Here is a 14,247-nt window from a genome sequence, read left to right as displayed (position 1 = left end):
CAATTAAAAATGTGCACAAAAACAATTAATTCATGAAAAATATCAAAATTAATCCAAAATTAATTTTAATTTAGAAAATGAAAGAGGAAAATATTTGATTTTTTTTTGTGAAAGTTCCATATTTTTTGGATTAAAAATGAAATTGATATGGATTAATTGAAAATAATGGATTAAATGAAATAATCAGAAAAAAAAGCCATTTGATCTCCCTCATTAATTGAGGTGGCAGATCAGATGGTTGGAAACGCGCGCTCCACATGTTCTCAAGTCAATACGTGTACACACATGGTAATCAGAAGCAACGCATAAGATTAAAACAATTCAAATAGATCAGATGGTCTGGATTGATCCAGCGCACCACCGGAGCCCTAACTCCGGTCATCTTCTCCGGCGAGGACCACCGGACTGGTCCAACTCAAACCTCATGAAACATGAAAAATGAGTACACTAAATTGAAGGAAAAATGCTCAGGAGCACGAATCTGGCCTCAATTTTGTCCAATTCCAAGTATATAAAAAGATACAGGGATTTGAATTTTGAGGATCATGAATTGAGTTGCTTCAATTTGACCTAAAAGAAACTCAATCTTTTTTCCTACATTGATAGGACTTCAGACAACCAAAAATCAACAAGAATGATGAAGAATTGAGGTAGAATCGAAGAGATGAAAAATCTGAAAATTCACATATAATGGAGCTTCAGATTGACATGATCTTGCTTTCAATTATGCTTGGCCTTGCTTCAGATGCTTGATGGAAGTGAAATGGATCAAAGAAAGGGATGGACTCTTGGAGTTTCAATCTCAAAACAGTTGGAGATTTGAAACTCGACTTTCAAAGAAAATCTTCAAGCTCATCCTTCAATGGTGAGGGTTTGGGGTTGCAGGTTCAAAGCTTAGGCATGAGGTCCTTAATTCTGAGCAATGAGGGTCTTATTTATAGGCCATGAAATTTATTTCCACACACTTCCAAATTTGAATTTTTTTGAATTTCCCCTTTGCATGGTTGCATGGGCGTGTGTTAGGCCCATGAGATGATGTGATCTGATCCATAACTGAATGTACACCATGTTGAAATCATGTTAGAAGTCTATGCAAATGTGTGTGAAAAATGAAACTTGAAATTATCCAAATGGTCCTTTAACTTACACCCATGCGCAAGTCCTTCATACTTTGGCCAAATGAGATGATATTGGACTTTTTATAAAGGTAATATCAAGGGGAAAAACTTTCATGTTGAACACTTTTTCATTTGAAGCTTGGATCATGATGAATTTTGAGGTGGAAGTTTGGGAAATCAAACATATTTGAAAATTTTCTAAGTCCCAAGTCAAATGTTCACTTCTTCCACCTTGAATAACTTTTTTATGGACTTTAAATGAGAAAAGTTCCTTCATCAAAGTTGTAGATATTTTAAACCTCTTCAATTTGGTCACAAATTTGACCTCATTTGGATTTGGCATGAAGGAGTTATGCATTTTAGAAGTTGAGGAAAATCACTTGTTCAATGGTATTGGCCCAAAATGACCTATAATATTTCCTCTTGGCACATGCATTTGCAAGTTGAATTTGCACTTCCTCCAAAAATAAAAGTTGAAGTATACATCTTGAGTTTAATCATGAAATCTTAATGGCTTCCATATCATAAAAGATGAGCAAGTTATGGTCTTGGGAAGTTGACCTCTAAACTAGGGTTCAAACAAGTTGACCTATAATCTTTCACCATAAAAGATGACTTTCCAAGCAAAACTAGCTCTATACTTCAACACGTAAGTTGTTTAGAATGTCATTTTAAGTAACTTTTATCTTGGAATCATTTTCATATGACACAAAGTGTAGGAGATAGGTTCTAGGGAACCCCAGTTTTGACCAATTGATTTCTTCTGGTCAACCAACATGAACCATCGTGCTAGCTTGACATTCTCTTGACTTTTGGGACTCATGGAGGATAATATATGCATAATATGATTAAGTATGAATTATCCCTTTAAATATTTGATCAATGGTTGAAGAAACTTGTTGAAGAAGTCACACAAGGTACCTAGATGAATTAGGGTTTCCAAGGCAAACAAACGCCAAACTCCTAATGATTTCTTGATCAAAATAACATGTGAAGATCATGGGGATCCATATATGATGATTAGAGTCAATGTGAACCAATTATTGATTGCACTCCTTGCATTGAGGGTCTCAAACCCTAGATATGAGCTTGATAAAGCATAGGTGAACACACACACTACCTACAAAAGCAACATACTATACATTGACATATTTTTGGTATTTTGGTTAGTAAAATAATGAAAAACAAAGTATGATACAATCAAAAGTGCTTGGTGACCTCTCTCAATGAATCCCAATGAATGAGGGGCAAGGAGGATGCCAAGGTTTGATCCCAATGCCAATGCATATGATGAGATAACATGAGGGATCTTAGGGTCAAAATTGGGGTCTTAAACATAACAATACACTAACAACTCAGTAGGGAATTTCAATTGGAAATCAAAGGGGGGACCACACCAAAATGAACTACAGACAAAATGAATCACACTGCACATAATTTCTCACTCAAGCATTTCATTCCTTGGCCCTTACACTCGCACACACATTACATTTCCTCACAAGCATGAACACCTCATAATTCATCTCCCACTCTCCTATAAATAACCTGAGATTTAAGCATAAAAAGGGGAGGAAAAACCTAAACTTACTATGTCCAAATTCATCCCACACTCTCACCACACGCTCACTACCATCATTATGAGAGCTTCAACACTTGAAGCTCTACACAATGGAGCTTTGAACCTCTCCTACGCCTCAAGTAATCACTCACGCTCAAATATAAAGAAGAAAGAGAATCCATAAGATAGGTAGAAGAAGAATGTGAAGAAGGACAAAGTAGAAAGCAAGCATACCTAATTCTCGAGCTTCATCCTCGCCGGAGCCACTGTGTCGGAGAAGTTCTTCTTCCATCCATTCACCAAGATGAAGTTACCAGGTTGAAGACCATACTCCATAGAGCAATATCCCTCAATCAATTTCTTGAATATGTGCACCATCAACATTTAATTTTCCATCAAAGGATTAGGGTTCTCCATTTCCAAGCTTCGATCCGCTTTCCCCTTTGAGACTTCGATCATTCCACTTCCATATTTGAGCTCAGGATGAAATGAGGAATAAGATGATGTTGGTGGTTGTGGTTCCGGGTTCTCCTCCACCGCTGGAGGCGATGTCATCATGGCGAAGATGGTGCAATTGTTGAAAGCTTGAAGGGTGCGTGTTTGAAATGCTTTAAATTTACCTCTTTCTATTTTTGGATGATTAAGTCATTTGGCTTGGGCTTCATTCTTACTCCCACAAACACCCTAATTCCTGACTACACCCTCCTCTGGATTGCATTATGGAAATGGGCCCTAACTCTTTGGGCTTGCACTGGATTTCTTTTTCAAACACCTGATCCACTTGCTGCACCCTCCTTTCTCCTTTCTTTTTCTATCTTTTGTTTTAGTTTTCCGTTTTGTCTATTATTATATTTTCAATATTATTTTCTATTTTATCATTGAAACAATTTTTGTTCACATATTTTTGTGTTGAATTTTATTTTATCCATTATTATTTTTATTCAATTTGATTACTTTGATGTTTTTGCTTAAGTTGATTGCTTGGTTGATGAGGTCTTCCACATTTCAAATCATTGATAGATGGAGTTGAGGTTGATTCAACCTTCTTTGATTCAAATATGTTGATAGATGATCATGAATCATCTTCAACACTTTGCATCAATGATAGGTTATCCCTTGATGCGCCATATGTTGAGTCCTCTGACTTGTGGATAGATTGATCCCTATGTGACTGCCTTATCTCTCCTCTTCACTTTTTCTATCTTCATCCATCTGCTTCTTTATTTTAAACCATTTTTTGCATGTTTTATGAGATTAACTTTGTGTTGATTCTCTAACATGTTTTAACACATAGATTGTTATTGACTGGCCTCAGATAGGCATGGCTTCTACATAAGCCTACTTACAATTGCTTAACATAGCGCTAAATTTTCCTCATGCAATCAATTAACCACTAAAAATTACCATTACTGACTTACTGACTTTACTTTCTTGTCATTTACTTTTATACAATTTACTTTTATGCAATTTACCTTTATGCATTTACTTTTATGCTCCTAACTCCTAACATTTTATCCTGTTGCACTTCATTTTTTCTTTATTCTTGTTAACAAATTCTTAATAAATCAAAACATAATAAAAGACTTAAAGGCATGAATCACACTTTTCCCTAAGCTTGGAGATGTGGACTTTGGACCCAGCACATAGAACCTTTGCTTAACTTAGAGTGAACTTGGACCCATGGACCTCCTAGGTACCTTGCACTTTTCTCCTAGTGAGATTTTGACTTATCTTGTTTATATTTTCATCTATTTTTTCCTTTGCTCGTCTCATTTATCTGATTAGGTTTACACACTTGCACCTACATGGCTTTCTCTTGGGCTACTTTACAATGAGACTAGGATTAATATACTTTGCACCCACATGACTTAATCTTGGGTTACCTTACAATGAGACCTTAAATTAGTATTTGCATGATCATGCATTATGTTTTTTCATCAATCTCATTCCCTTGATTTTGTTTGATAAATTCCCATTTGATCAACTAGATCCTTTCATCTGGTACACTTCCCCTCAGTCCTTGTCAGGTGACCATAAGTCTCTTGGTCACTTGATAGGACTTGCTTCTTTCACTTTGGACCTGCAACCCCCTAACAAGTACAATACTTCTAGTGGATCACATTTTCTCTCAGCAAGTCAAGATCTCAGTCATCTAACTCATCCCCACAAGGGATCTCTAAGGACCAGCTTCAACAAATTGTCAGATGTTGATTGGCTTGCATGCCATGAGCCTTAACCAATAGAAAATGATGAGAAGGTATCTTTCCAAGACTTGTCTAGAATAACTCCGCGTACAAGATATAGACCCTAGTTTCTCAGAGTATTTGTTTTTGTTCATAGAGTTTAGTGCAATTCTAGTCAATTCACTGTCAAGTCTGCAACCAGCCATGTGGCTCCTCTTTCTACTTCAATTTTGGTGTAAACACCATTGCAATTTCCTTTTGGGACATACCTTCATAGTTTAACTCCATCCCTTCTTGGTTTAAACACCAAAATTTTGGGTTGACACCTCTATGGTTATACACCCCTTTCCTTGGTTAAACATTGTTTATCAGTTAAAATACCATTTGTTTCCTTACCATGTGAGTCCATGTGCTTTGGTAAGGCTATTGTCATGTGAGTCCCAGTTCTTTGACAAGTTTTCCTGCTTTCCTTTCTTACCATGTGAGTCCCTTTGCTTTGGTAATACCCTTGTTATGTGAGTCCTAGTGCTTTGATAAGTTCCTGTCTTCTTCCCATTGCCTTGTTATTCCCAGTTGCCTAGGCAAGCCTTTCCTTTTTGCTCTTGGTTTAAACATCACAATTTGGTTTGACACCGTCATGGTTATACACCTATCTCTTTGGTTTAAACACCACCTTTTGCTCTTTTTTGGTTTAAACATCGACATTTGGTTTAATCACCACCTTTTGTTTCTCTTTGGTTTGAACACCATTTTATTCAACTTCAATCTTTTCCGGTTTAAACACCACCAATAATCTTATCTTTTTCTCAGTCTTAGTCCTCTGAATTATGGAGCTCTGACTTCTTTATTGCACTATAAGGATATGTAGGCACGAGGATGCGAATCCTTGGCGAGCACCTTCTCCACTTTCCTTTTCTTTTTCTGGCTCTCCAAACTACGAGGCTCTGAATTTCTCATTGCACAATGAGAATACGTAGGCATGAGGGCCCAAATCCTCCTCGAGAACTCTTTTTCTAACCCATTTTATGTTTTCCAGGTACATGAAGATAGCAACACCCATCTAAGAAAAGAACAAGCAAAATGGTTCCCATGGAGTACCATGGATGTGAGGGGTGCTAATTACACCGATCGTTGAATTTCCTACTCACATTAAAGCAATGAGGACATTGCTATGTTTTAGTATGGGGAGGGAGCACTTTATTGCTATTATTCTTTTAATGCTTATTGTTACATTTAACTTTAGTATTTACATTGTTATTTCTTTTGCTTCTATGATCAATTTAGTTTACCTCCGTCAGTTTAATTTTGTTATTTTCTTACTGCTGTTAATTCCATACTGCTGTTATTTTATTTTGTATTCACTCATAACATGCAAATAGTAAGAAATTAAGCATGCAGTAAATTTTTTATTTTTTGGCGTTTTTGCAAAAAAAATTGTGACTGTTGCATGTGACGACCGTCACATGAAGCATCACGCCCGTCACATATGAACATGACCGTTACATATGACCGTTGCATGTGACCGTTACACATGACCGTTATATAAGACCGTTACGCGTGACGACCGTAACAGCCCTGTGACGCTCATCACGGATCCAGAACGCGCGTTCTGTTTCCCTATTAAAACAGGCGCACTTCTCTTCTTTTTCCTCATCTACTCCTTCTGTTTCCTTAACCATCCCACTCACACCACTTATTTCTCCATTAACCCTTCCATCACCTCCTATTTTAAGCAAGAAACAAGTGAGTTCCCTATAACTCACGAAATCCATCTCTTCCACCAAAACCTAAATTTGCAATTCGCACACTCAATGGCCCGTCAAGAGAGACCTGCTCCCGACCTTTCAAATATCATATTCAGAGAGGGAAAAGCCGGCGAACGAAAAAGAGACAACTACATTAGGTTCTATCAACGTTCAGTCCAACCTACGAGGTACGTTGATAATGACTGTCTGACAAAGTTGGGGCTATCAGATGGCGTGGAATGGATGCTGAACACCTCTGGTTTGACGCAGCTCTGCACCAACCCACAACCAACTTATGAGGCGCTGACCTTGGAATTCTTGACTTTGTTCTCCTATATAACACCTCCTGGTGCAACTCAGTTTCTCACCGGATTCGCCACATTTAGAATGTTCGGCACCAAGTATTCCTTGAACAAAACTCAAATAGCGCGAATACTTGGTTTCCGACATGGAGATGAAGTTCACCGCTGTATCTCCGACGGATGGTCGGAAATAGCATTTGGAGTGTGGCACATCCTTACTAACGTGAGCGTCACAAGCTGGGATGCGCTCAACGCAATATACATTCACAACCCGACTATCAGATATTTCCATCGGGTCTTAGGACACACGGTCTTCGGAAGAGTCAACAACCATAAGGTAAACTCTAAGGAGCTTTTCTTCCTTCACTATATGTTCACTCCGGTGGCATTCAATGCCACCCTGTTCTTATCGGCCAACATCCAGGCTGCCTGCATGAGAGGCAACACGAAATTCTGTTTTGGAGGAATCATCACCTCCATAGCATTAGGCCTGAATCTGGGGGACAAGCTCACCAACTTACCTTCCTTGTCGGCCGAGTTCCTCAATATCGACTATTGCCGCTCCTCGCACCTCATTAAGATCAGAGACAATGGGAGATACCACCTTGTGGTTCGGAACAAGATAATTCGCTGCATCATTATGCCAAACAGGAATCATATAGATCCGCAGAATATGGCAAATTGGATTTTTGATCTGAATACTCCTGAGCCCAATGAATAAGATCCTAATGATAATGGAGCCGATGAAATTGAAGAAGAGCCTAATGATATGGAAAATTGGATTTTTGATCTGAATACTCTTGAGCCTGTTGTAAAGACATCTTCCCGAAGCCAACAAAGAAATGAGCGCCGACCCGCCACCATGGAAGACATCTATGTTGAGATGTTGCAACATAACTAGAGGATGGAAGAGTGCCAGACGGAAATAATGCAAGCGATCCAGCAAATACAGAGAGATTAGCATGACTATGCAAACTGGCATGACCAAGGGATGGCAGAACTATTCGAAGAGATGAGTGCCTTGACACATCATGTTGATGTCATCCAGGAATACACTCAGCATGTGGGGTTGGACCCTACCCAGCGTGGTAGAAGTGAACGTGCACGAGCAAGAGTTAGAGCATGCAGAGCCCAACGTCGTGGCGAAGAGTAGCAATCTTCCTGTTTCTCCCCTTTTCTGACTATATTCTGTCGCATTGAGGACACTGCTTTGTTTAAGTGTGGGAGGGAATCCTTATCTTTCCTTCATTTGTTTCTATTTTTAGCCATAAAAAAAATTTATCCTTCATTTATTTGTTCCTATCTAATCGTTCATTTATTTCTATCTAATTTGCCATTTTTTTTGTTTTTATGTTAAATGCATACCCTACGAGTATATAGGTTGTCTTACATAGGTTCTGTTAGGAAGCTGAGAAAAATCTAACAAGATTGATACCGTCCTGACACCTTAGATCTCTCACTTTTGTGAGATCAGTTTGAATACCCATTATACCGATACCTTAAGCCTCCGTTCTAGATTAACCCTTAGTAGTTTATACTAGAAGTCAGCACCGTCTTAAACATAAACCATGTGAAGAGCCGATGAATATAAGTGATTGATGCCTACGAATTAAGAAGATCCTTCATACTTTTGCTATCGAGAAATTGAAAATGCACCATACAAGTGGTTGCAAGATATACAAAAGGAAAGAAAAACCTGTTGCCGGTTGGTTCAGAGGTACCTGGTACTGGACTCGGTAGGGCGAACTATGGTTCGATCCCCCACAACCTTCAAATGAGATATATAAAGGGGTACCACACTAGTGTACCAGACCCCGTGCTAAAAAAGGATCAAAGCCACTAACCGGCTACTTCACTAAGTGCATGTAAAGGCAAAAGGCTTAATGTGATTGCGCTAGAATGAAACCAGGTGAAATGGGAACAAGAAGCATTAGGTTGAGCTATAATATCATGATTCGAACTGGTTTGTATAAAGTAGATATCTATGTTAATGCTTATTGCTTGTGTCGTTACTATATCTTTAGTGTTTTACTTGAGTATCTGTTATTCTAATGGAATACCTAACCACCACGTATGAATTGGAAATGTGTCATGTATTCGCGTTTAACTAGTGTTTCGAATTTTATAACGACTGTTTGCTTGAGGACAAGCAAAGATTCAAGTATATGGGAGTTTTATAACGCGAAAATACATCGTATATTTGCCTTGATTTACATTCAAAAATCGTACCATTTTCATTTATATTCCGATTATTCCGCAAGTGTTCGAGTTATTTTTTAAGGTATTTCAATTCACATGCTTCAATGAGCAAAGTATAGAAAAGGAAGGAAAAGAAGAAGAAACAGAAGAGAAACAACAGAAAAACCAAAAAAACTAGAAAGTATAAATTCTGTGCAGGTGACGACTGTCACACACCCCATTACGATTATCACGCCCTGGGTGTCACGAAAGCCACAGGCCCACCATGACCGTCACAAAGCCAAAGGCAGCGTAATGAATTTGTCAACATAAGTGATCCACACACCCCATTTTTTGCTCCTCAACCCACTTTCCCGTGAATCTCTCACTCAACCAAGTCACCCTTATTTCTCTCAACTATGAAGACCAAATGGATACTATAAAAGGATGGAAGTTAGAAACCTACGGACACGTTTATTTTGAGCCTCCCTGAATCAAACTCTCAAGCTATTTTCTTTGCATTTATTTTCCACAAGAATTTTGTTTTCTATTTTTTTTCCTTCTGCAACATTGTTTTCTTTTACCACAATTTGTTTACCGTTCCGTTCAGAGCTTTAATTTTTTCCTTCCCTTTCCATTTTTCATTTTTCCAAACGTAGTAGTTTCCTACACTGGGGAACTACTGTAAATTATTTAATTTAGTTAAGCAATTGTTTCGAAGAAGCAGAATCCTACCGACCTGTGGAGGACTGCTCAAGTACATCAAGATTCGGCATATTCGATTAATCAAAGTTCCAGGTTCTTATTCAATTATTATTATTATTGCTTTATTATTAAATAATCATGTTTGCCTTATTGTTAATTTGTTTATGTTCGTCTGTGTTTGCATTAATTAACATGTCCGGCTAAACTACCGGTATCGGTATGTAAACAATTTAATTAGACGGGATTTAATAATAATCAGTGTAAACTTCTTTTCTCAAATAATCTTTTTGGTTGTGGTTTTTAATTTAAATTTAATTAACTTTGTCACGAGAGTGAGAAGCTATTTAATACGGTTTTGCCACAAAAGTGGGAAATTAACTAAGGTTAGAACCGACAATCGCGAGAGCGCGAGGGTCGAACTGAATATTAAAAACTAGGCATTGATTTTAAAAACAGCGAGAGCACTTTAAAAGCAATTAGAACTTATTTATTTTCAAAAAGTATTTTTAACTTCAAATGGGACAGCGAGAGCGTACATTCTGACTTAAAAGTATAGTCCGAGTCAACAATCACGAGAGTGTGAGATAAAGCCTTTTAAATAAGTATTTTCTACTAAAAGATATTTGGTAATTAAAATATACACCGGTTACTTATCGAAACCCTGACGATTAATGCGTTGCATACTGATATCCCTCTATTAATATTCTCTTAAAAACTTAATTTCCTTTAGATTTAATTTTTGTTCAACCAAACCTCTAAAAATCATCTCCTTAGCTAAACATAGTAACATCGATAGCATTAGTTTGACCATCGGTCCCTGTGGGTTCGATATCTTTTAAAACTAAAACGACTGGACTGTGCACTTGAAGTCAAGTACCCGATAGACTATATTTTATATACAGTCACAATACGTATCACATCTCCTATGTAAAAATTGTTTAATCTCAAGAATTGGTTGAGTAAGACCCCTAACACTGCAGGTTTTTCACATTAAACCAAAAATGATAAAGTTTGAATGAAAATAAATAACATAATTTTTTATGTATATTCGTAAATGCATGGTATAACCATATATTAAAATCTTGTAATCCTACATAGCGATGCTAGAAACTTGATGTAAACCCGCAAGTGCATGGTATAATCATGTAGTAAAATATCGTTCCAATGAGGACTATTTGGGTTATTGATTATTTTGTGTTATATGATTATCTAGAAGTATCTAAATTTGGTAGTCTAGTTATTTTCTAAGATTATAATTTAAATAAAGACTAGTCATAGGATTGTGATTTCTATATAAGACAAATCCTATGTATCGTTATTCCTACTATGTCATGAGGGTTATAGCCTTTACAAATTTTTAAATAGAAAAGTTTAGTTTTCATTTCCTTTCACTCTGTGTAATTGTGTCTTAGACCACTGAACCCTCTATTTTCATGGATGGTTCAATGTTAAGACCTGTTAAGCGAATTTTTTTCAGGGCATAATTTTCTTAGTTGAATCACCACTATTTTCATGTTTCAGCTCAATTGTCTTACTTTATTGTATCTGATATAAATCTCCACCTTTCAGTGTATAAATGAGTATCTGATGCTATCTCTACTTTCATACACATAGGTTAAAAGTTTAAAAGTTAGGGTATCACTAAGTTTTTAATAACAGAGTACGAAAATAAGATTATAGTGGGTTTTTCATTTAGACAGTCCTCACAATCCTAGAACAGAAAGGATCTATTCACTCATGATAATGAGAAACACAAGCATAATAAATAACATGCATAGATACACAAGCAAAGTAAATTATAATGAGATAAAGAAATAATAGAACATGAATTGCAAAGAAAAGTAAAGTTATAATAATGCTTTGTTCTTCCCATATACAAGTGAAAATAAAATGTAGAACTTTTACAAAGAATTCTAAAAATATGGAATGAGACCTAAATTGATGTTTACAAGCTTGTTTATATATCCCTCATCACCTAATAAGTCCTGAAAATTCATAATTAAGCCTTGGCTTCTTGCAAAATAACAAAACAATAGAAAATTCAAGAGTCATGAAGCCATTACTATTGTAATGCCCATTACAAGGTAGCCGTAATGGTTCCTAATGTGAACCAAAGAAGAGTTTTGCAATTCTTGAGAAACTAGTGGTCATTATGGGTTGCATGTAATGTACCTTGTTTTGCGCCAAATTCCATTTTTCTTGCATTTGAAAACCATGGACGAATTACGGTCGTAATGTCCATTGTAGGATGACTGTAATTCCCACTGTAATGGGCCAAATTAGATTCTTTATTCCTCAATCCACATAGGATATAAAGGCGTCTCTCGTGCTTAGCTATTTTTCTCTTAAATATGGCTTTTAATAATTCACTTTTCTTCAAAGTCTTGAAACTCAGCAAAAAGCAACAAAACGAAAGTAAACCGATATTAAAACAAAAAAAATCCTAAATAAAACGATAAAATTAAATAGCTAAAAGTGATAAAAACATGACTTATCAATAACCAAACTTTATAGTTTCAAATATTGAGATATGGATGAACTGTAAATTTTATCTTTAAAATAGTCAAATATTTCTCCATCAAATACCAGAAGCTTTGTTTGAGTGAGATGTAACTGATTCTTAAAAATTTGCATTTGAATGATCAATTTTTTCTCAAAGAGATTTCTCCCTTCTACGACTAAGTGTTCAAATAAAATATCGAAGATCTGATACCAAATGAAGGCGATAAACACAAAAGAAATGAGAGTTTGATATATATATATATATATATATATATATATATATATATATATATATATATATATATATATATATATATATCTGTGTGTGTGTGTGTGTGTGTGTGTGTGTATGTGTGTGTGTGTGTGTGCGTATGTGTGTGCGCGCGTGTATGTGTGTGTGTATGCGCGCGTGTGGGCGTATGCGTGTGCGTGTGTGTGTTATATACTGTCCAAAAAATGGAGTGAAAATTTAAGATAATGGCAGATATAAACTTCTTGTGCGATGGAGACAGGGCTGATCTGTAAGGTTAGAACTCTAATGCTCAAGTCAGTATGTGAGGAATAAGAATGAATTGAAATTGAATTTAAAACTGAGTACCTGAATTGACGCGCTCTCTACTTATAGTACATAGAAAATAAAAAAATAGCTATTGTACACAATAAAAAAGAAATGAATATATCAAGACTTTTTACATTCCATTTATATTTGAGTGTTACTCTTGCATAAGGGGGGAGTAAGTATACAAACATGATGGGTAATACAAATAGTAAAGAAACATAATTGAATGGACTGGTCACCGCTCATTCTCCTTGTTTGCTTTCGTATCGCTCATCCACGTCTTAGTGGGTGGATGTTCATGCTTCGGAGTTGACCGGTCAGGGGTGCCATGTTAATTTCCATGGCCATGCCCTCTCCTTGATCTCGCTCTGGCACTTGATAGATTCTTTTTTCCCCTTCAAGATCAGTGAGGCTATAACTTCTAGTGTGGTTGGGAAGGGTCTTCTGAAATGCAATTGTAGATGTTACTACAAGAGATGATAAAGATACCATCAACTTAACATACCCCCACAGACAAGTGGTCATCCCGTTGAATACTTGTAAGTCTGACCCTTCATAAATCCATAAACGTTCTCTTTTAAGGCCTACATTTTCAAACATCTATGAATAACTGATATCACAAGAGCTATCATCATCGATTAGGATTTAGGATACGCCGAATTTCTCGGTTGTAGCAATAATTACCAAGGGGAATATTTCTTTAGGAATGCCTCTCACCTTCTTAGAGTCCCAGAGTCCTACCATAGGTTAGTTATGGGTACTTACTGAGGTACCTTCATCCTTTTATGGAAGACCAACATCCTAGTGATATTTCTCTTCACGGTTCACTTAGATGAGAGGTTTTCTTGGGGGTTCCTCCAATGATGGTGATGGTATACAGGCTCTTACCCTTGCTAGCCTCTTTGTTATTGCCTTTGATTCCTGCTTCGGCAGTTCAGAGGGAGACTCGTCCTTGGGTGATTCCTCCTTTTCTCTTTGTCCCCCTTTTACGTACTTGGCCAACTGACCTCTCTTGATCAACCTTTCAATGGCATCCTTCAGTTGGATGCAATCGTTGGTGCATTGGTCATGTCCCTTGTAAAAGCAATAGTATTTTATCTTGTTGGTCCAAAACAACTCTCTAATGGGAAATGCGCGTCTGATCCCTCATTTTTGAAATTCTTTTGTTGGAAGAGTCTTGGTAGATATTCTCCTGAGATGCATTCAAAGGCATGTACTTGTTGCTCCATTACTGCATTCCTTGTTCAAAGTTCTTCTTCTGACGATGGGACTCCTTCCCATATGGGAGGCTATAGTTGGTGTCAACTAAAGAGGGATTATTGAACCATGTGTTTAACTTCTATTTTAGGATCATGTAATACTGAGCCATGCTCAACATGTCCAGAGTGATTTGCACT

Source organism: Lathyrus oleraceus, chromosome 7 (genome assembly GCF_024323335.1).
Source record: "Lathyrus oleraceus cultivar Zhongwan6 chromosome 7, CAAS_Psat_ZW6_1.0, whole genome shotgun sequence".
Taxonomy (NCBI): Eukaryota; Viridiplantae; Streptophyta; class Magnoliopsida; order Fabales; family Fabaceae; genus Lathyrus; species Lathyrus oleraceus.
Note: the sequence above shows the minus strand (reverse complement) of the source record.